The sequence below is a fragment of the Hypanus sabinus genome, chromosome 23, assembly GCF_030144855.1.
Source record: "Hypanus sabinus isolate sHypSab1 chromosome 23, sHypSab1.hap1, whole genome shotgun sequence".
Lineage (NCBI taxonomy): Eukaryota > Metazoa > Chordata > Chondrichthyes > Myliobatiformes > Dasyatidae > Hypanus > Hypanus sabinus.
In genome coordinates this window covers 31,159,094-31,180,315 of record NC_082728.1, presented here as the reverse complement: position 1 = coordinate 31,180,315, position 21,222 = coordinate 31,159,094, and the positions used below count along the sequence as shown (strand labels likewise).

At 41.3% G+C, this 21,222-nt stretch overlaps 1 protein-coding gene across 1 annotated transcript in view; it reads left to right on the top strand.

Annotated features, from left to right (window-relative positions):
- LOC132380092 (alpha-1,6-mannosylglycoprotein 6-beta-N-acetylglucosaminyltransferase B-like) overlaps positions 1-21,222 on the top strand; it is a 919,103-nt gene that overhangs the window by 106,453 nt on the left and 791,428 nt on the right. The gene's annotated exons all lie outside the window — the stretch shown is intronic.

Here is a 21,222-nt window from a genome sequence, read left to right as displayed (position 1 = left end):
AAAAAAGCTGATGGATGATAATGGATAATTAGAAAAAAACATATTCGCTTAAGAAGAGAAGATAAAAATATACATAAAAGTCTGTACACTGTTAAACTTCATAAATTGGAAAAGTAATTTAGGAAAGGTCCCCAGATATCATAAAAAGATTGTTTTGAATTTAAGACTGAGCAGCGGATCCTTTCTAAATTTAAATAAGACATAATATCACGTAGCTGTTGAAGATGTGTAGGAGGGGTAGACTTCTTCCATTTGAGCAAGATTGCTCTTCTTGCTTTATCCATCTCAAACCAATTCTCCTGCCTTTTCCCCATATCTTTGATGTCCTGACTGATCAAGAATCTGTCATCATCATCTTTAAACATACCCAATGACTTGGACTCTCCAGCCACTTGTAGCAATGTATTCTACAGATTCACTACCCTCTGGCTAAAGAAATTCCTCTTCATCTTTGTTCTGGAGGTCTATACGGGATCTCAGATTCTTGCTCATGAACAGCATTGCATGTGTCTGATTTGTCATCGCATGAACGGAGTTCTGATACACAAAAAGGAAATTGTCCACCTTGTGCTGTTGAGAAATGTCTTCCTTGCTTATGGCTTTACTGGATTTCTTTAAGGTTTGGATAAACCTTTCAGCAAACCCATTCGTTGCTGGGTGGTGAGGAGCTGACTTGAAATGTTTGATGACATTTTTCTTCATGAATAGTCTGAATTCTTTTGATGTGTATTGTGGTCTGCTGTCACTCACAATTTGTTCTGGTAAAATATTTCTGGCAAAGGTAGTCCCCGAAATAGAAGCAGTCTTTTCTGATGTAGTTGACTTCATTGGTAAAAGTCTGGCCACTTCAAATGAGCATCCACAGCAATCAGAAACATGGAGTCCATGAATGGCCCAACAAGGTCATTATGTACTTTGCCATGGTGACGACGGCCACTCTCATGGGTGTAACGGTGCCTGTCAGGGTGTACTTTGAATTTTTTGTCATCCTGATGCACCATCAATAACTCTCAGAGACGGGAGGCAAAAGATAGGCTTTTATTATTGTTACGTACCCCGTAACTGGGTCACTTACCAGCAAAGATAGAGAGGTCGGTTGAAGTCTGATGGTACTATTTTTAACAGTATTTATTGATAAAAATACATGAAATAATATCAACGCAAACATACAGATAATATACGTCATCAATACTAAATCTAAAAGCGCGGGTATAATAATAATCAATAAGAAATAGCTCTATCGTTGTCTAGGGGATAATGTATTGTCCGATGGAAGTATAAAAGTCCCTTTAGTTCATTCAAGCTGCAGCGTTTTGGTTTGAGAGAAAGAGGGGTTAAAACTTGCCCATTCCTTTTATGATGTCAATCCGAGAGTCGTTGGGAGTTGATTTCCCCGTTGTTAGCTAAAAACCGTTCTTCCGTGGTAAAGGCACATCGATTCCAGGGCAAATGGAACTGGATGCACGTGGCCTTCCCACTGGCTTCGCTATTACGGGATCGCTAGCATTTCTTCTGGTGCGTCTGAGGGGCTGTTCCCACAGACCCTCTTTTATCCTGACCCACAGGGTCTCAGGTGTCAATCAGGTTGAGATGATGCAATCCCTCCACCAACCAGCCCACTTTGCCAGAGGGCTTCCACGAAGCACAGTATTGTAATACACAATGCCGTCTCCAAGAGACAATGGCCGTTTCCCGTAGCTTTATATCACCGGGGGGGGGGGGGTCAAGACATTCCAAACATCTCTCTCTCATTTCCTGGGTCTCCTGACCCAAATCAATAGCGATCCTGCGATTCTCAAAAAGGAGGGGGCTGCAGGCGTAACATTATCTGCAAATGTGACCACGACATCTTGGAGACTGAGGGAGGAGCAGTGCCTCCAATCGCCTTTATACAAAGGTCTGTGGGAGGAGCCACAGGAGTAGTCAGCAGAGGGGCATGTCCAGACAGGTATACACATAGTTTACCACACATCCCAAACAGCTTTTGGCTAAGTCTTCAAGCTGTTTATCTATTCCTGGCCACCACACGTAGTGCTGTTTGAGACTGTTCATCTTGACTGCACCCAGGTGTTCTTCATGCAGATTTTCTAACACTCTTGTGTGCAATTTACAGAAAACCACAACATAGGATCCACACATCAATGTCCTGTGACATGCCAACAGTTCATCGCATCTCACTGAGAACTCAGGAAACCTAGGGGTAACATGAGCTGGCCATCCTTACATGGAGATGTCATAGATTTTTGACAATGACAGATCATTCCTTGTTTCTCTTTATATTTCCGAATTTGCTACTAGCAACTGATCCACCAATGAAAGAAAGCTTTGTTCTTCAATTATTAACAGTGGAAGATGTCAAACTATCAGCGTGCTGTGTTGTTTGGTATGCTTGAACTCTATGTCATAAGAGTGGGCTCCTAGGAACAGTGTTCAACATTGTAACTGGGTAGCAGTCATCAATGGAATTCCCTTCCTGGGACTGAAAATGGACACAAGGGACTGGTGATCTGACATTAGCATAAACTTTTGTCTATATAGGTTGTGGTGTAACTTCTTTATTCCCCATAGTAGACTAAGGGCCTCTTAGTTGATCCGTGCGTAATTGCATTCTGTGCTTGTTAGTGACTTTGAAGCAAATGCAATTGGACATTCAGATCCATCTTTCCTAGTGTGTGACAAAACAGCTCCAATGCCGTAGGGGGACACACCGCATGTCAGTCTGATGGGCAGAGATGAGTCATTATGGGTGAACAGTTCATCAGATGTTTCCTTGAATGCTCTTTCACATCCTTCTGTCCATTCTCAATTTGTTCCTGTCTGGAATAGTGAGTTCAATGGATGCAGCACTGTAGCAGTGTCTGGGAGAAACCATTAGTAGTAGATTACAAGGCCCGAGTATCACATGAGTTCCGACACATTTTCGGGTTTGGGGACCAATAGCACGGCTTCAGCGTTCTCTTGTGACTTATGTAAGCCATGCTTGTCAATGACTTGTCAATTAATGAGATTTCATTCTTGAAAAACTCACATTTTTCTCTCTTTGTGTGCAGACCATACTCATTCAGCCTGGTAAGCATTTACCAAGGTTCTGGAGGTGCTCTTTGTCATTTTTGCCCATCACAATGATATCAGCAAGGTAACATTGTGTTCCTGGGATGTCTTGGAACACTTGGTCCATTGCTCTTTGCCAAATTTCTGGAGGGGATGTGATACCAAAGATGAGACAATTATACTGGAACAGTCCATTGTGAGAGTTGATTGTGAGGAACTTCCTGCTTGACTCCTCAATCTCCATTTGCAGGCTTGTGATAAGTCAATCTTTGAAAACCTTTCCCCACCTGCCAAAGATGCAAAAATGTCTTCTATTCATGGTAGGAGATACTACACAATATAGAGCACCAGGGAACGGCATACGGGAGCGGCTCCATCTTCCCTTTCTTCATCACTGGGACACATGGGCTTGGCCCAATCGCTGCACTCAAACTTGGAGAGAATTTCATATGCCGCCCCCAAGATCTGAAGTTCAGCTTAACGCCTTTGAATGTTGTGCATAAGGCACTGGACACGCCTAATGGAATCCTGGTGTTGCTGCTTCATCCAGTTCAATTCTGGCCTTTATGCCTTTGAGTTTATCAGTCCCCTTCTCAAACACCTTCTCATTAGAATTAAGCAGCTGTGACTGTCTCTGGTTAGTGCTACCATTTGGGCTGCAGTTGGCTGTTGATGACACATTGAGAGATTTAATTGTATGCTCATTTAGTTGGAATTTTCTCAGCCGTTCATGTCTGAGAAGTGCTGGCTCTCCACTTTTCAACACATAAAGCTCTAACTGTTATGTTTGGTGTCCATACATCACATTCACTTTCAGTTTGCCTTTGGGAAACACTTTTTCACCAGTGTAAGTCTTTAGCATCACTGAGTTCTTCTCTAATGGTAGCTTAGAAAACAGTCTGTTGCAGTCAGCCTCTGAAATTGTAGACAAAGCTGACCCTGTATCCAGCTCCATTTTCAGTTTTACAGCAGATACATCTATTGTGATCCAGGTGATTTTGTGATCTGTTTCAGTTATACTATGCAGTTCTAGGCATGACACTTCACCTTTGTCAGACTTTATGTTGCCTGATTCTGTTTTACTTTCAGTAACTTTATGCATTTGCTTAGTTTTGTGTTAGAGACTGTTTACTCAGTTGTGCTTTTTGTCTGCATTGCACACTCCCTCTATGTGACCTTCTCTGTGACACTTTCTGCAGACTTTTTGTTTGAACCAACAGTCATTTGCATCATGGAAGGATTTGACACATTGAAAAGCTCTTTGGCTTTTTGTGCCATTCAGGGACATTTTGTGCATTTCACATTCTGACCTCCTTTTCTGTAGTTCTGCTGCATCCTTTGCTAAAGTGTCTAACGATATTACAATAGGCAATGCCTGTTCTAAGGTTAGGTCTCTTTTGGACAGTAGCCTCATTTGAGTGCTTTAGCTGTGCATGCCACATACAAGCCTGTCCTTAAATGCATCAGAAAGCCCATCTCTAAAATCACAGTACTGGGAAAGTTTGCAGAGGTCTGCAATGTATTTGGAAACACTTTCATCCTTTGCCTGCTTTGTTTTGTAGAATCTAAATCTCTCAACTATTACCAGCAGTTTGCAGCTTCAGTGATTTTGTAACATTGTAACAGTTTCTTCACATCTTGCTTGCTGGCTTTGCAGGGGTTACTAAGTTGCATAAGAGACTGTATGTTCTTGGGTCCATTAATCTGAGAAGTGTAGGAGCTTTCTTTTGCTCCTCCACATTGCTCATGTTATAATACAGTTCCTATGATCTATGACTCCTAGCCTTCATTAGCACCATCAAATTCACCAATTTTCCCAACTAAAGCGTTTGTTGCATTATTTTCATTTTAACTTTGTTAGTTGTGTGTCTCTCACTGTGTACTCTGCAGTTATTCACGTCTCACTTTGCTATCATCCGGGATGACTTTCTCCGTACGGTTTAACTCTTTCCTCCCGCTGTCTCGTACCACTACTCTCAGGGCAGTTGGTGATGTTGTCTGACATTCAGGTTCGTACTGGTCTCAAATTTGTTATAACTACATATCAATTAAATAAAAGCACACACACGCGAGATGGCTTTAACTGGTGTATTCACACTGCAGCGTGAGCGTGAAAGAGACCGATCAATGCACATGTGTAGGCATAGGTCAGTATGCATGTGTAGACAGCAGTCCATACATATTGCTAACGGGTGTCATTGTTTTGAAAGAAAATAATCCATACATTACAGGTATCATTCTTGTGAACCTCCTCTGAATCCTTTCCAATGCTAGCACATCTTTTTTTAGAAAAGGGGCCCACATCTGCTCACAATACTCTAACTGCGGTCTGACCATTGCCTTATTAAGCCTCTTCGTTACATCCTTGTTTTAATATTATAGTATTTTTCAAATGAACGCTGACATTGCATTTGTCTTTCTCACCGCCAACTTAACCTTCAAGTTAACCTTTAGGAAATCTTGCACAAGGGCTCCCAAGACCCTTTGCACTCCTGATTTTTGAATTTTCTCCCAATTTAGAAATTAGTCTTTGCCTTTATTCCTTCTGCCAATGTGCATGACCATACATTCTCCACACTGTATTCCATCTGGCACCTTTTTGTCCATTCTCCCAATCTGTCTGAGCCTTTCTGCAGACTCTCTGCTTCCTCAATGCTACAAGTCCGTCCACCTATTTTCATATTGTCCACAAATTTGATCACAAACCCATCAATTCTGTCATCCAAATCATTAACATATAACGTGAAACGAAGTAGTCTCAACACTAGCCCTTGTAGAACCTCACTAGACGCTGGCTGCCGATCAAAAAAAGACCCTTTATTCCCACTCCTTCCTTCCTGCAAGACAATCAATCTTCTATTCATGCTAGTATCTCTCCTGTAATACCATGGGTTCTTACCTTGTTAAGCAGCCTCATGTACTGTACCTTGTCAAAAAACTTTCTGAAAATCCAACTAAATAACATCTACTGACTCTCCTTTGTCTATCCTGCTTGTTATTTCCTCAAAGAATTCCAACAGATCTGTCAGGCAAGTTTTCCCCTTAGCCACCCCACTTCCTCCGCCTCCTTGCCTGTCCCTTTGATACAACGTGTATCCTTGGATGTTAAGCTCCCAACTATGATCTCCAATCTACAATTCAGTGATGCTCACAACATCATACCTGCCAAACTCTAACTGCTTTACAAGATTATTTACCTTAATTCATGTATTACGTGTATTCAATTATAGCACCTTCAGTCCTGTATTCATTACCCTTTTTGATTTTTCTCCTCTGTTACACTTCAACTCATCCCACCGTCTATAGTTCTGCCCTATCATCAGCTTGTCCTTCCTCACTGTTTCATTACTCACTGCATCTGGTTGTATACTATTTGCACCATCCACAGCCCAATCACTCTGGTTCCCACCCCACTGTGCAATTGGTTAAACCCTCCCCAAAAGTTCTAGCAAACTGGCTTGCAATGATATTGATCCCCCCCTTGTGTACAGCTATAACTTGATCTTTTAGTACAAGTTATACCTTCCCCAGACAAAATCCCAATGATCCAGAAATGTGAAACTCTGCCACACATTTTCTGTCAAATCATCCGATTCTTACCCTTACTGGTGTGTGGTACAGGCAGCAATCGAGAAATTACTACCCTGGATGTCAGGCTTTCCAGTTTTCTATCTAACTTCTTATATTCTAACTTCAGGACCTCCTCCCTTTTCCTGCATATGTCATTGGCACCAATATCTGCTACATCTTTCAACTATTCATTCTCCCCTGTAGAATGCTGTGGACCTGATCTGAGACATCCCTGACCCTGGTACCTGGAGGCAACATTTCATCCTGGTACCTCTTTAATGTCCACAGTATCTCCTGCATGCTCCTCTAACTATGGAATCCCTATCACTGCTGCACTCCTTGGAAACTGTGGCACACAGAATATCCCAGGCAGATAAGTTAAAGACGAATCTGAAAAGATTCTTTCAGTATGCTAAGAATCAAAATGTTGCTAGGGAGAGCATAGTTCTTCTTTAAGATCAGTGTCGTAATCTATGTGTAGAGGTTTGGAAGATGGGAAATTCTTAAATCTGGTAACACATACAACGCGCTGGAGGAACTCAGCAGGTCAGGCAGCATCTGTGTTTTGGGCTGAGACCCTTCGTCAGGACTGAAGAGGGAGGAGGCAGGGCCCTATAAAGAAGGTGGGGGGAGGGTGGAAAGGAGAAGGCTGGTAGGTGCCAGGTGAAAAACCAATCAGAGGAAAGATCAAGGGGTGGGGGAGGAAAGGTGAAGAAGGAATGAAAGGGGAAAGAAAGCACTGTGTAGTAGAAGAAGGCAGAATCATGAGAGAGGTAATAGGCAGCTGAAGGAGGAGGCAGAGTGAAACTGGGATGGGGGAAGGGAGAGGGAGGAAATTACCGGAAGTTGGAGAATTCAATGTTCATGCCAAGGGACTGGAGACTACCCAGATGGTATATGAGGTGTTGCTTCTCCAACCTGAGCTTGGCCTTATTATGGCAGTAGAGGAGGTCATGTATAGACATATCCGAATGGGAATGTGAAGCAGAGTTGAAGTGGGCAGCAGTTCTCCTCCTCCCCTCCCCCACCCCTTGATCTTTCCTCTGATTGGTTTTTCACCTGGCACCCACCAGCCTTCTCCTTCCCAACCTCTCCCCACCTTCATTATAGGGCCCCTGCCCCCTCCCTCTTCAGTCCTGATGATGGGTCTTGGCCTGAAATGTTGACTGTTCGTTTCCACGGATGCTGCCCGACCTGCTGAGTTCCTGCAGCGTATTGTACGTGTTGCTTTGACCACAGCATCTGCAGTGTACTTTGTGTTTCTTAAATCTGGTATATACTTCTGGTATACATTTATCATGGAGAAGTGAGTTCAGGGGAGGGAACAGTGATATCCTGGAACTCATCAACATTATAAAGGGGGAGATGTTTGCACTCTTGAAATGCATAAAGGTGGATAAGTTCCTGTTGCCTGATCAGGGGTATTTAAGGATGTTATGGAGAGCAATAAAGAGATCAATGAGATTTTGTTCTTCTTCTGTGGCCCTGTCTGAGCCCTGAACTTAACCCAATCAAAAATTTCTAGCAAGACCTCAAGGTTGCTGTCCATTGCCGCTCCCCAACTAATGGTGCAGCCTGAGCAATTTTTCAAGGAGAAATGGGCAAATTTTACTCTGTCATGTTGTGTAAATTTAATAGAGACTTATCCAAAAATACTACTGGTTGTAATAGCTGTAAGAGGTGGTTCAATTAAGTACTGAGCAAAGTGGGGGGTGGGGAGTGGTGAATACTTTTGAACTGCTGATATTTCAAGTTTTTTAGATTTTCATGCTTTACAATTTTCCCTGCTGTTTTGGGCTCTACTGTGAAAAAAGGAACATACGATTCACAAATTAAAAAAATCTCAGTTAAATTGATCAAAAACCCTGGTTGTAATACTCATTTATGTGAAGAAAGGGTTGAATACTTTTTCAAGGTACTGTGTTCAAGTAATGCAGAACAAAGAAACTTGAAGAACTTTCCAGAAATATACTTTGTATAGCCACTAGAGGCACATTGAACTGTTAGGTGTTTACAGTCGCCACTAGGAATCATTGTAAGCAGTTACTTGCACATAGGTAATTATATAAAGTACAAACAGTTAATTAGTTGTTACACTGCAAAGAAAATAACAATTAATCGGTCTAATTTACGAATTATACAGTCAGATCAAATGTGTGAAACCTTTTATTTACAAATGGCACTGGGGATAAACCAGGAGAATGCAGGCTGGTGAGCCAATCAATAGCAGTGAGAAAGTTAACTGGAAGTCATTCTGAGATAGGATTTACTCACATTTGGAAAGGCAGCAACTGATTAGGGATGGTCAGTATGGATTTATGAATGGAAAGTTGTATGAACTTGAATGAGTTTTTTTGAAGAAGTAAACAAGATAATTGATGAGGGCTAGATTGTGGTCATGGATATTTGCAATGCCTTTGAAATGGGTGTACATAGTAAGCTGGTCTGGAAGGTTAGAGCACATGAGATCCAGGATGAGTGAGCTAATTGGATGGAGAATTAGTTTCCTGCACCTGCTGTTTCTGCCTCCTAGCCAAGATCCACAAACTTGCCTGTCCAGGTAGACCCTTTTTTTCTGCTTGTTCCTGCCCCACTGAACTCATAGCTGCATACCTCAACTCAGTTTTATACCTCCGGTTCAGTCCCTTCCTACGCTTCACACGCTCCTGATCCTTTCAAAGTTTTCAAGTTCCCTGGCCCTGATCATTTTATTTTCACTGTGGATATCCAGTCCCTATACACCTCCATCCCCCACCAGGAAGGCCTCGAAGGTTCTGATTATTTCTGGACACCAGAACCAACCACTTCCCCTCCAACATCACTCTTCTTCATTTGGTGGAACTTGTCCTCACTCCTTTGGCTCCTCCCACTTCCCTCAAGTGTAAGCTGTCGCCATGGTCATTCGCATGGGTCCCAGCTATGCATGTTTGTTGACTCTGTGGAACTGTCTATGTCCCAAGCCTACAATGGTATCACTCCCTAACTTTTCCTATGCTACACCAATGACTGCATTGGTGCAGTCATGTGGAGTTTGTCAATTTCATCAACCTGGCCTCCAACTTCCCTCCTCAAATTTACCTGGTCCATTTCCAACACCACCCTTCCATTTCTCAGTCTCTCTGTACATATCTCTGGAGACGGCTTATCTACTGATGTCTATTATAAACCCATTGACTCTCACAGTTACCTGGACTATACCTCATCCCACCCTGTTACTTGTAAAAATGCCATTTTCTTCTCTCAATTCCTCCATCTCCACTGCAACTGCTCTCAGAATGAGGCTTTTCACTCGAGAACGAAGGAGATTTCCTCCTTCTTCAAAGAAAGGGGCTTTCCTTCCTCCACCATCAATGCTGCCCTCAATCACATCTCTCCCATTTCGTGCACGTCTGCCCTCACCCCATCCTCCCGCCATGGGGTTCTTCTTGTACCTACTGCCCCACCAGCCTCATTGTGCAGCACATAGTTCTCCTCAACTTCTGCAATCACCAGGGTGATCCCAGCACCATACACATCTTTCCCTCCCTGCCCCCCCAATTTCTGTTTTCCATAACGATCACCCCCGTATGCAACTTCATTATCCATTTGTCCCTCCCCACTGCTCTCCCTCATGTCACTTATCCTTGCAAGTGGAACAAGTGCTACACCTGGCCCTACACTTCCTCCTTCTCTACCATTCAGGGCCCCAAACAGTCCTTCCAGGTGAGGTGACACTTTACCTGTAAGTCTGTTGGGGTGTCTGGTGCTCCTGGTGTGGTCTCCTGTATATTGGTAAGACCCAACGCAATTGGTAGACTGCTTCGACGAGCACTTACACTCTATCTGTCAGAAAGAGCAAGCTCTCCCAGTGGCCACCCATTTTAATTCCACTTTCATTTCCATGGTCAGTCCATGGTCCCCTCAAGTGTCACGATGAGGCCACACTCAGGTTGGAGGAGCAACTCCTTATATTCTTTCTGGATAGCTTCCAACCTGATGGTATAAACATTGAATTCTTGAACTTCTGGTAATGGGCCCCCTTCCTTTCAACATTCCCCATCCACCCTTTCCTCCCTCATCTCATCTTCTTGCCCATTGCCTCCCTCTAGTGTTCCTCCCCCTTCCCTTTCTTCCCTGGCTTTCTGTCCTCTCCTAATAGACTCCCCTTTCTCCAGCCCTGTATCTCTTTCACAATCAACTTCCCAGCTCTTTACTTCACCTCTCCCCCCTCCTGGTTTCACCCTCCCCTCTCCCCATCTTCTAACTCTGACTCCTCATCTTTTTTCCCAGTCCTGATGAAGGGTCTTGGCCTGAAATGTTGGCTGTACTCCTTTCCATAGATGCTGCCTGGCCTGCTGAGTTCCTCCAGCAGTTTGTGTGTGTTGCTTAGATTCCCAACATCTGCAGAATTTTTGTTTTGCATACAAAATTAGCTTGGTGGTAGGAGACAGTAGGTGATAGTGGAAAGTTATTTGGCACGCTGCAGGTCTATGAGCACTTGTGCGCTGGATCCACTGGTGTCTATCAGAAATATTAATGGTTTGAATGAGAATATAGACGGTATGATTCAAACGTTTGCAAATAATAAATTGGTGATACAGTGGTCATTGAGGAAGATTGAATAAAGATTGTAACAGACTATTTTTTAATCCAGAAAGGGATGGCAAATTGAATTTAATTCAGACAATAGCAAAGTAGTGCATTTGGGCAGTTAAACCAGGGCAGGATATATGTCATGAATGGCAGTGTCCTGAGATGGCTGTTGAACAGAGACTTAGGCTACAAGTGCATTGTTCCCTGAAAGTGGCAACACAATAACCAGGATGGGAAGAAGATGTATGGCATGATTTGCCTTCAGCTGTTGAGGCACTGCAACGTCATGTTACAATTATACACAACCTTGGTTAGGTTGCACTTGAAGTATTCTCTCGAATTCTTTTCATTTCATTTTAAAATCTTTTTTATTAATTATTATTGAAGATTAACAAAAAAAAGTCAATAAGTCAATGTCATTATGTACAATAAGGAATTAAATTAGCAAATAACTGATTAATAAAGCTACGCAATATATCAATAATAATAAGAAAAAATAAAGTGATAAGAATTTTTTTTGGAAAGAAATAAAGAAGGAAAAAGCCCCACTAACTGAGAAAAAAACCCAGAAAAACCCCATTGGGAGCACAACCCCGGAGTTATACATCATACAAGCTTCCATTAAAAAAAAACTTCAATCCACCAACTCAAATTCACTTAAAGAAAAATCGGAAGGAAACCATATTAATTAACTTAAATCAGATGATAGTAGCGGGTGAATGAACCCCACCTAATCTCAAAATCAAATCGAGGATCAAAAGTTTGACTACTGATTTTCTCCAAACTAAGACATAGTATCACCTGAGAAAACCATTGTATCAAAGTAGAAGCAGAAGCTGCTTCTGCTCGAATTCTTTTTAAAACAGTATAGCAAATATATGACCAAGCTGGAGAGGATGCAGAAAAAGAATCAGAAGAGCACTTCTGGTACTTCCTGGATTGGAGGGCTTGAATTATAAAGAGAGATTGTGATAGTGTGGGTCTGGTTCCCCAGGAGCAAAGGTGACTGAGAAGTGACATGGAATGTGTATAAAATAATGAAAGGCATGGATAGGGTAGATAGCCTAAATCTGTTTCCCATGACAAAAGTGCCCAAAACTAGAGGAAATACATTTACAGTGAGAGGGAGGAGGTTTAAAGGAATTTGAAAGCACATTGTTTATGTGGAGGAGCTGGTATCTGGAATGAGCTGCCTAAGGAGATGGTGAAGAAGGGAACCGTAATAATATTTAAGAGGCATTGGGAGGAGTACCTGAATGATCAAGGTATAGAAGGATATGGAATTAAAGCTGGCAAGTGGGATTACTATAAATGGGCATGATGGTTGGTCTACAGCAAGCCAACAGGCCTGATTTGCTGCTCTACAATGCATGCCTCCAAGATCCTTGTAGTACTTCAGTGGTGCTGAATCACTGATACTCATTGCCTGACTGCTAGACGCAAACTATTTATAATCTACGGAATTTCCTTAAACTTTTTTTCTTGCAGTCCTTCTCTCCTCCCATAATACTCTCCTTAAAATTTACCTCTTCCTGTCTTTTATATCCTGTTGAGACTGTCCATCAAATTTTGTTTGTCATACTGTCCTATCAACAGAAAATTAATGCATATTGTTATTTATAGTACATACAGCTTTTATTTGTTAAAGAAATAAACATTGATAATTAATGCATTACACAAGGAGACTGCAAGATTTCATTAAATCATTTTTTGTTCTAATAAAGTGATGCAAAGTCATTGCAGATGTTAAAACTAATTGATTGAACAAAGTTGTATTGAATTAAAGCCAAAAACTCAGTAGAGGAGCAGTGCCAGGAGTATTCAGTGTTATTCAGACATTCAAAATACATGCCGCAGCTAATGTTAGCAAAGTGCACAAGCTCTAGGTGCTCTATGGGAGTGTGCACCTGATCCATAGCAACAACAGAGGTGTTGAAAAAATCTCACTTTCAAACCTCCAAAATAGTCTAACACACTTTTGGCTGAACTAAATTTAAATGTGTAAAAACAGCCCATTTCTTAAATTTTAGCATTCTTCCAGAGATTGTTGCTTTCAGCCCATATTCCAGAAACTGCATGATATGGAGCCTGCAAATGGAAGCACTGTTACTGCTTTTCTGAATTGTGGACCTGTCAAAACTCAGGACAGACTAAAAACTATTCTTGTCAGTTGCTTTCAGAAAATATCCATTACAACCAATGCAAGGAAAAATAAAAATTTAAAGGCCAGATGAAACATTCGCTCAAATCCATTTTGTATTGTGCATTTCCAGGCAGAATCAAGGCTAGTCTGAATATATTAAAAGAAATAATAATAGTATTTTTATTTGCATTTCAGCCAAATTCTAACTACGTGTGCTTAAAAATCCACTTTAATTCATTGACATTTTGTGATGAAAATATTACTGAAATGGTGCTGAGGTAGAAGATCAGTTGTGATAGTGACAAATGGCAGAGCAGACTTGAGAGGCCTTTCAACACGTTCTTTCTTCTGCTCTCCTGAACAGAAAACTGCATCCGTTTACCCCGTTTCTTTAAAAAATAGTCCTATTTGTGTATCATGGTAATAATATCACCTAAGGAGAGAGAACTAACGCTCAATACTTCTAATAAACTGGAACTAAAATTTCTTGGATTGTAATGTTTGAAGTTAAAAACCAAGTCGTAAAAAAAGAGTCAAATAGTGTGGTGCTTAAAAGCCAGCACAGTATGAATATTAATCCTATTAGCAGCATGGTAACTTGTAAAATTCATCCTGAAATACAACAAACTCAATAGCTTTATGAATATTCACCTAGGTATGTGTAGATACTCAAACTTTCTACAGATTATTGTTGACTTCTTTACTTTTCATTTAAATGAATGGTCCTAACTTCGATACCAAGCAGAATGATACCAATGCATGTTGATGTCATCAGCATGTCAAATTATAGAACATCAACCTATATCTTAAAGTTGTCCATATAGACATGGACGTTTTCATTTGCTGAGGAGTTATAAATTGAGTTGAATCTTGAACAATCATCAGAGAAAATCTCCGTTTCTAACTTTATGATGAAAGAAAGGTTACTGATGAAGTAACTGAAGTTAGTTAGGCCTGGAACTTCTGTCCTGAGGAAGTACTGCAGTGATGTTTTTGGGGTTGGGATGATTGATCTCTGACAACCACATTCATTTTCATTTGTGTGAGTTAAGACTCCAGACTCTTAAGTGTTTTCCATTGATGCTGAGTCACCTCAGTTTCACGCAGGCACCTTAATGCTAAATTTGGTCAAATGTTTCTTGGGACAATTTTTCTCACCTCACCTCTGATTTCAGCTGTTTGAATCATTAATGGAGCAAGGCTATAATGAGATCTGGAGTAGTGTGGTCATACTGAAAAAGCAAAGTTGTACATTAGTAAGTAGATTAATGGTGAGTAAGTGCTGCTTGATGGCACTGTTGATGACACCTTCCATCGTTTTGATCAAGAGTGGACCAATTATCAATTAATTAACCAGATTGGATTTATCTGCTTTTTGTGAACTGTACATACCTAGTAAAGTTTTCTTAAAATTTGATGTATAGTTTGTATAAAATTTGGGTTAGAGGTACAGCTAGTTCTGGAATGTAGGTCTTCAGCACTACAAATGGGATATTGCCTTTGCTGTGTTCAGCACTATCAGCTATTTCTTAATATCATGTCCAGTGGATAACAATGTGTGGACACTGGCTTTGAACAGAAGAGCTTTTGTATGACCTTGACCTAAAGGTAGATGGCAGCTGGACTCCCCTTAACCTTTATTAAGGATGTTATTCTATCAATACTCAAATCTAGTGATATTGGTGGATCCAAGACTATAGACTTGAGTCATGAGTGCCATTCTCCTTTAAGAAAACAGAGGCAGGGCAGGCTCACTGGGCTACAGCTACGATTGAAATGCAAAGGCATTAGATTCCACTGCCAACTAAGCTGTTGGTGAATATACAGTCTCTGGAAAATAAATTTGAAGACCTCAGAGCAAGATTGCAGTACCAGAGAGACACTGGGAACTGTTGTGTACTTTGTTTCATGGAAACATGGCTCACACTCACCATTTCAGATGCAGTGCTGCATTGTCCATTTTATCTGCCGAGGGAGTTTACTGCCATTATCCTGGTAGTGGTGTAGAATCCACCTCAGGCCAACGTCAAGCAGATGCAGGAGGAGCTGAGCACCATGATCAGCGGTCACACAACAGTATACCCAATGCCTTCCCTATCATTGCGGGGGATTTTAACTAGGCCAGCTTGATGAAGTCTCTGAACAACTACTACCAAATTATCACCTATGGAACCAGAGGAGGCCAAACACTTGTCTGTGGTTAAACCACAAGAAGAATGCCTACCCTGCCATTCCATGCCCACATTTTGGAAAGTCTGATCACCTTCTACTCCTGGTGTATAGGCAGAGACTAAAGACTGCAGCACCAGTCGTGAGGATCAAGAAGGTCAAAGGAGGTAAAGGAGTGTTTACAAGATGGCTTTGAGTCAGTGGATTGGACAATATTCAGGGACTCATGCTTGAATCAGAATGAATATGCCACAGTTATCACCGACTCCATCAGGATTCATGTGGATGAGAGTGTGTTTTCAAGAATATGCTGGGCATACTCCAACCAAAAGCCATGGATGAACCAGGAGATTCGTAGTCTGCTGAGGGCTAGATTGGAGGCCTTCAAGAACGGTGATCTAGAGCTATAACAAGAAGCCCAGGGATGACCTACGGAAGTCTATTTTAAGAGCGAAGAAACAATTTCAATTGAAGTTAGAGACAGAACCAGATGTGCATCAGCTCTGGCAGGATTTATAGGCTACAAGGCAAAACTTAACATCATGAGTGGCTGTGATACTTCACTTCCAGAGCTCAACACTTTTATGCATGCTTTGAAAGGGAGTACAAAATTACACCTATCTAAATCCCCGCAGCATCTAGTGACTCTGTGATCTCTGTCTCGGGGGCTGCATCAGAGTATCATCATAAAGGGTGAACCCTTTGCAAGGCATTGGGCCCTGATGGTGTACCGGATAGGGCATTGAAAGCCTGTGTCAACCAAGTTCCCACCTGATTCAAAAGAGCAACTATCATACCAATGTCCAAGAAGAACAGGATAAGCTTTCTCAATGACTGTTGCCCAATTGCACTGAGAACTACTGTGACAAAGTGCTTTATGAGGTCGGTCACAGCCAGAATTAACTTCATGCTAAGCAAGGACCTGGACCCACTATAATTTGCCTGTCATCACACCAGGTCTACATGGATGCAATCTCACTGGCTCTCCACTTGGCCTTAGATCAACTGGACATAGCAAAACCTATGTCAGGCTCCTGTTTGTTGATCACAGCTCAGCATTCAATACAATTATACCCCCAGTTCTAATCAACAAGCTCTAAAGCCTGGGTCTCTGTATCTCCCTGTGCAACTGGATCCTTGACTTCTTCACCGAGATACCACAGTCTGTGCAGATCGTTAATAATATTTCCTCCTCACTGACAATCGACACTAGGATGTGTGCTTAGCCTACTGCTCTACTCTCTCTACACCCATGACTGTGTGGCTAACCACAGCTCAATCAAAAGCCGATAAGTTTGCCGATGACACAACTATTGTGGGCACATTTTCAGATGGTGACGAGGAGGTGTATCAGAGTGAGATTGATCAGCTGATTGAGCAGTGTCGCCACAATGACCTTGCAATCAATGTCAGTTAAACCTAGGAACTGATTAATTAATTCATAAAGGAGAACTCAGGGGTGCACACACCAGTCCTCACTGAGGGATCAGCAGTGGAAAAGGTGAGCAGTTTCAAGCTCCTGGGTGCCAACATCTCTGAAAATCTATTGTGGGTCCAACATATACTGTAGGTGCAATTACACAAAAGCCAGGGCAACGGCTATATTTCATTCGATGTTTGAAGAGACTTGGTGTGTTACCAAAGACTCATGCAAATTTCTACCGGTGTACCATGGAAAACATTCCAACTGGTTGCATCACCATCTAGTATGGAGGGACCACTGCATTAGATCGGAAGAAGATATAGAAAGCTGTAAACTCCATCAGCTCCAGCATTGGGGACACCTTCAAATGATGATGAATCAAGAAGGTGCTCCAATCATTCTATTTGTCTGGAGAATCAGTGCAAGCAGATCATACAGACTGCTTTAGTCAGTAAAGTGTTAATATCCAACCTGGTGGCTGAGAGTGTCAGATCAAATGACCAAGTGCCTTCATCATCAACCCTTTGTTGATAAGATGGTACTTTCTGGCCAGGTTGGTGTGTTTGATATCTGAGAGGACGTAGCTACTGTGGCAGGGTTATGGTGAAGGGAGGAACAATGTAGTGGTGTATTCATGCTTGTACTGTTAGTAATTTATAAATCAGGTTGTGGGATGCAATAGATGTGGGATCTGAGAAGGATAACTATTGGAGTATTGTCACATCTCGAACTTGATTACAATAATTGGTAATTTCCATTATCCACCCATACACCACCCCTCTGAGAATAGGTAGGAAGTGATGTTCAAGAATGTAGTTGCCTCTGTCCTTTGTTCCATATTGTTGTTGCAGATGTCAGTTGTGCACTCAAATCCTTTATGTGTCGGAGGGAAATTGTGTTGGTTAGCATGTTGCAATATGTTTCAATAAGATTCAACTCCCTGATTATGTGTACAGGCTGTACTGCTTGGAGTTGCATCAACTATGTGGGTTCATAGAATATACGGTTGCACACATTGAAGTTGTGAGTTTTAATTGACGCAGATTGTTGGCAATCTGTCAACAGTTATTTCTTAAACATAAAATACCTCACGTCATTTTATTTGCAAGAACCTATATTGGTGACCCTGATACTTGTGATAGTTGGGTTGTTTAGATCAAATGTAAGTGTAATTCTACATTCATGTAAAGATGTGATTTGTAGATGTGTTCACTGATTTTTGATGACCTGTGTGAGACCAGTTAGTTTTTCATGTTATATCCCCATGTCCTTGCAGCGTGACATTCATTTTGTCCTTGAAATCCATCTCTTGCTTTTGCAGCTTCAATATTTTCATGCATGCCTTCCTGGCCTCCTGTTGAAATAGAGCCTCTCTCTTAGTCTCTACCTGTTCCTGTTAGAACATATAAATGTTTGTTTGTGCTAAATAAAGGCTTCCAGGCAGCTTCAATTACTCACGTGAAATGTCTCCTATCACTGGACACAGAGGGCTTATGATGTTAAGTGATGTCGGCTAACTTTTATCAATGCTTGGCAGGTTGAACAGGTGCTAGCTAATCTAGATACTGTGTTGATGCTAACAACAGAATGTTTAGTTTATTTGGCTGGCTGAAGTCCTGGTAATGAGGCGGCGGCATGAATTTTGTGCTTGCTGCACCAGGTTAATTGTCCATTGCATTCTCAACAACTCTGTCCCATGATATTTAATGGCAGCATTGCAGGTGAAAATACATTTAGAAGTGTAAATGGGATTCGGTGGTTTTGCACGTCATTGCATTGACTAATGATGAATATACTTAGGTCATGGTTGGAGTATCACATGCTGTCTTAAGTAATTGGGAAGGAAGCATATTGCAGTCTTGGCAAAAGGAAATAGGTAAAGTTCACTTGAATGACCTCATAAATGAAAGATTATATTAATAATGAAAGGCTAATCTATAACCTTACCTAATATATATCCATGATGTATGAATCCTTAACGAACTCCCAGGTTCTGGAACTGGAGATACTCAAGAACATCATACATGAAACTTTTATTAAGGTGGTCACAGCCTAGGTAGAGATATTTAGTGATAAGATAAACTTTAATGAGGCAGTTCACTTTGAACTTTTAAGTGCAGAGGTGCAAACGGCGGCTGCGGTTTTTATTGACTGTTTCTCCCTTGTGTTTACTAAGGAGGACATCACTGATGCCAAAGAAATGAGGGTAATAAGTGGTGAGGTCTTTGATCATGTGTGTATTACAAAGAAGGATGTATTTACAGCCTTGAAGTTTATTAAGGTGGGCAAATCCCCTGACATAGTTCATCCCCAGAAGACGTTATGAGTGACTGGGAAAAATTGTGGAGGCCTTGTGGTGATATTTCCTTTGTTATGAGCTACTGGTAAAGTTCTAGAAGATTGGAGAATGTCTAATGTTGTTCTGTTGTTCAATAAAGGTAGCAAGGATAATCGAGCAACCACAGGCTGGTGAGCCTGACTTCATTGTAGAGAGGTTACTGGAGAGAATTCTAAGGGATAAAATCTACCATCACTTGGATGGTGAAAGCCTGGTCAGGAATAGAAAGCAAGGTTTTGTGCATGGGAGGTCATGTTTGATGAACATTTTGGGCTTTTTCCAAGAAGTAACTGAGAGGATAGTTGAAAGTTGGACAGTAGATGTTGTCTATATGGACTTCAGTAAAGCTTTGACAAGGTCACCCACAGCAGACTGATCTGGAAGGTTAAGTTGAATGAGAATCCACTAAGCGAGGTGTATTCAGAACTGGCTTGATGATAGGAAGCAGAGAGTGATGGTTGAAGGCCAATTCTCTGACTGTAGGTCTGTGACTAGTGAGGTGCCCCAGGGATCAGTGTTGTGATCTCCATTTATAATTATTTATGTAAATGATTCATCTATCCTAACAGTGTAGTGCACAGTTTGCTGAAAGTGACCATGTAAGTTGACAGGTTAGTGAAGAAGGCATTTAGCGTGCTGACCTTTATCAGTCAGGACATTGACTTTTGGAGTAGGGATATTCCTGTATATTCAATTATTTAAGTCCTTGGTGAAGATGCACTTTAAGTTTTATATTTATGCCCTCAAAACTAATTAATAAACTTCAAGACTTTGGCCTCAGTACATCCTTATGCAATTGGATCCTCAAATTCCCCACTTGCAGACCCCAGTTAGTTTGGATTGACAACAACATCTCCCCAATCTCCATCAGCACAGGTGTACCACAGGGCTTTGTGCTTTAGCCCCTGCTCTACTCACTTTTTACTTTTGACTGTGAGGCCTAACACAGCTCTAATGTCATAGTTAGGTTTGCTGATGACACCACTGTCACTGGCCAGATCAAAGATGGTGATGAATCAGCATATAGAAAGGTAGGTTGACAATGTGGCTCAATGTCAACAAGACAAAGGAGCTAACTATTGACTCCAGAAGGAGGAAACTGAAAGTCCATGAGCCAATTCTCATCAGGGGATCAGAGGTGGAGACGGTCAGCGACTTTAAATTTCTTGGTGTTATCATTTCAGAGGATTTATCCTGGGCCAAGCACTTAAGTGCAATTACAAAGAAAGCACAGCAGCACCTCTGCTTCCTTAGAAGTTTGCAAAGATTCAGCATGAGTATATTGACTGGTTTCATTATAGCCTGGTATGGAAACACCAATGCCTTTGAATGGAATATCCATCAAAAAGTGATGAATATGGCCCAGTCCATCACAGGTAAAGCCCTCCCCATCATTGACACATCTGTTTGTGTGCACGCACACATCTTTTGCTACTAGCTCACACTCTTCCTCATTGTCATGTTAAGTATATTTCATGATTGTACACAATCACATTTCCTTTTCCGGTTTCTGATGTGGACAGTGTTGGCAACATGGAGTTTGTACTGATTTATCTGCAGATTTTAGAACTGGCTTATTTATACTGTTTTTATTGAAGAAATTACTTCCACTTAAAAATTAAGTGTGCATATGCTGCCACTAGGCAAAAAAATGCACAAGATTTTTGCGCACCCTGGTCATTACAAATTAGAGGGAATATTGATACTATCTTATGTTCACATGAAAGGATGGTTATTAAAAATACCAATTTTTTTAGCATATTGCATTTGACAATATCGAAAGACATTTATAATCTTGTAAAAATCAATGCCTCCATTAAAATAAAATTATTTCAAAAAGTGAAAAACAAAATATAGCAACAATAATAAATTTAATCACTTTAGTATGACATTACATATTACACCATGGTCACTTGCAGTCATTATCCTCTTCCCATTAAAATGAATAGGCAGCAG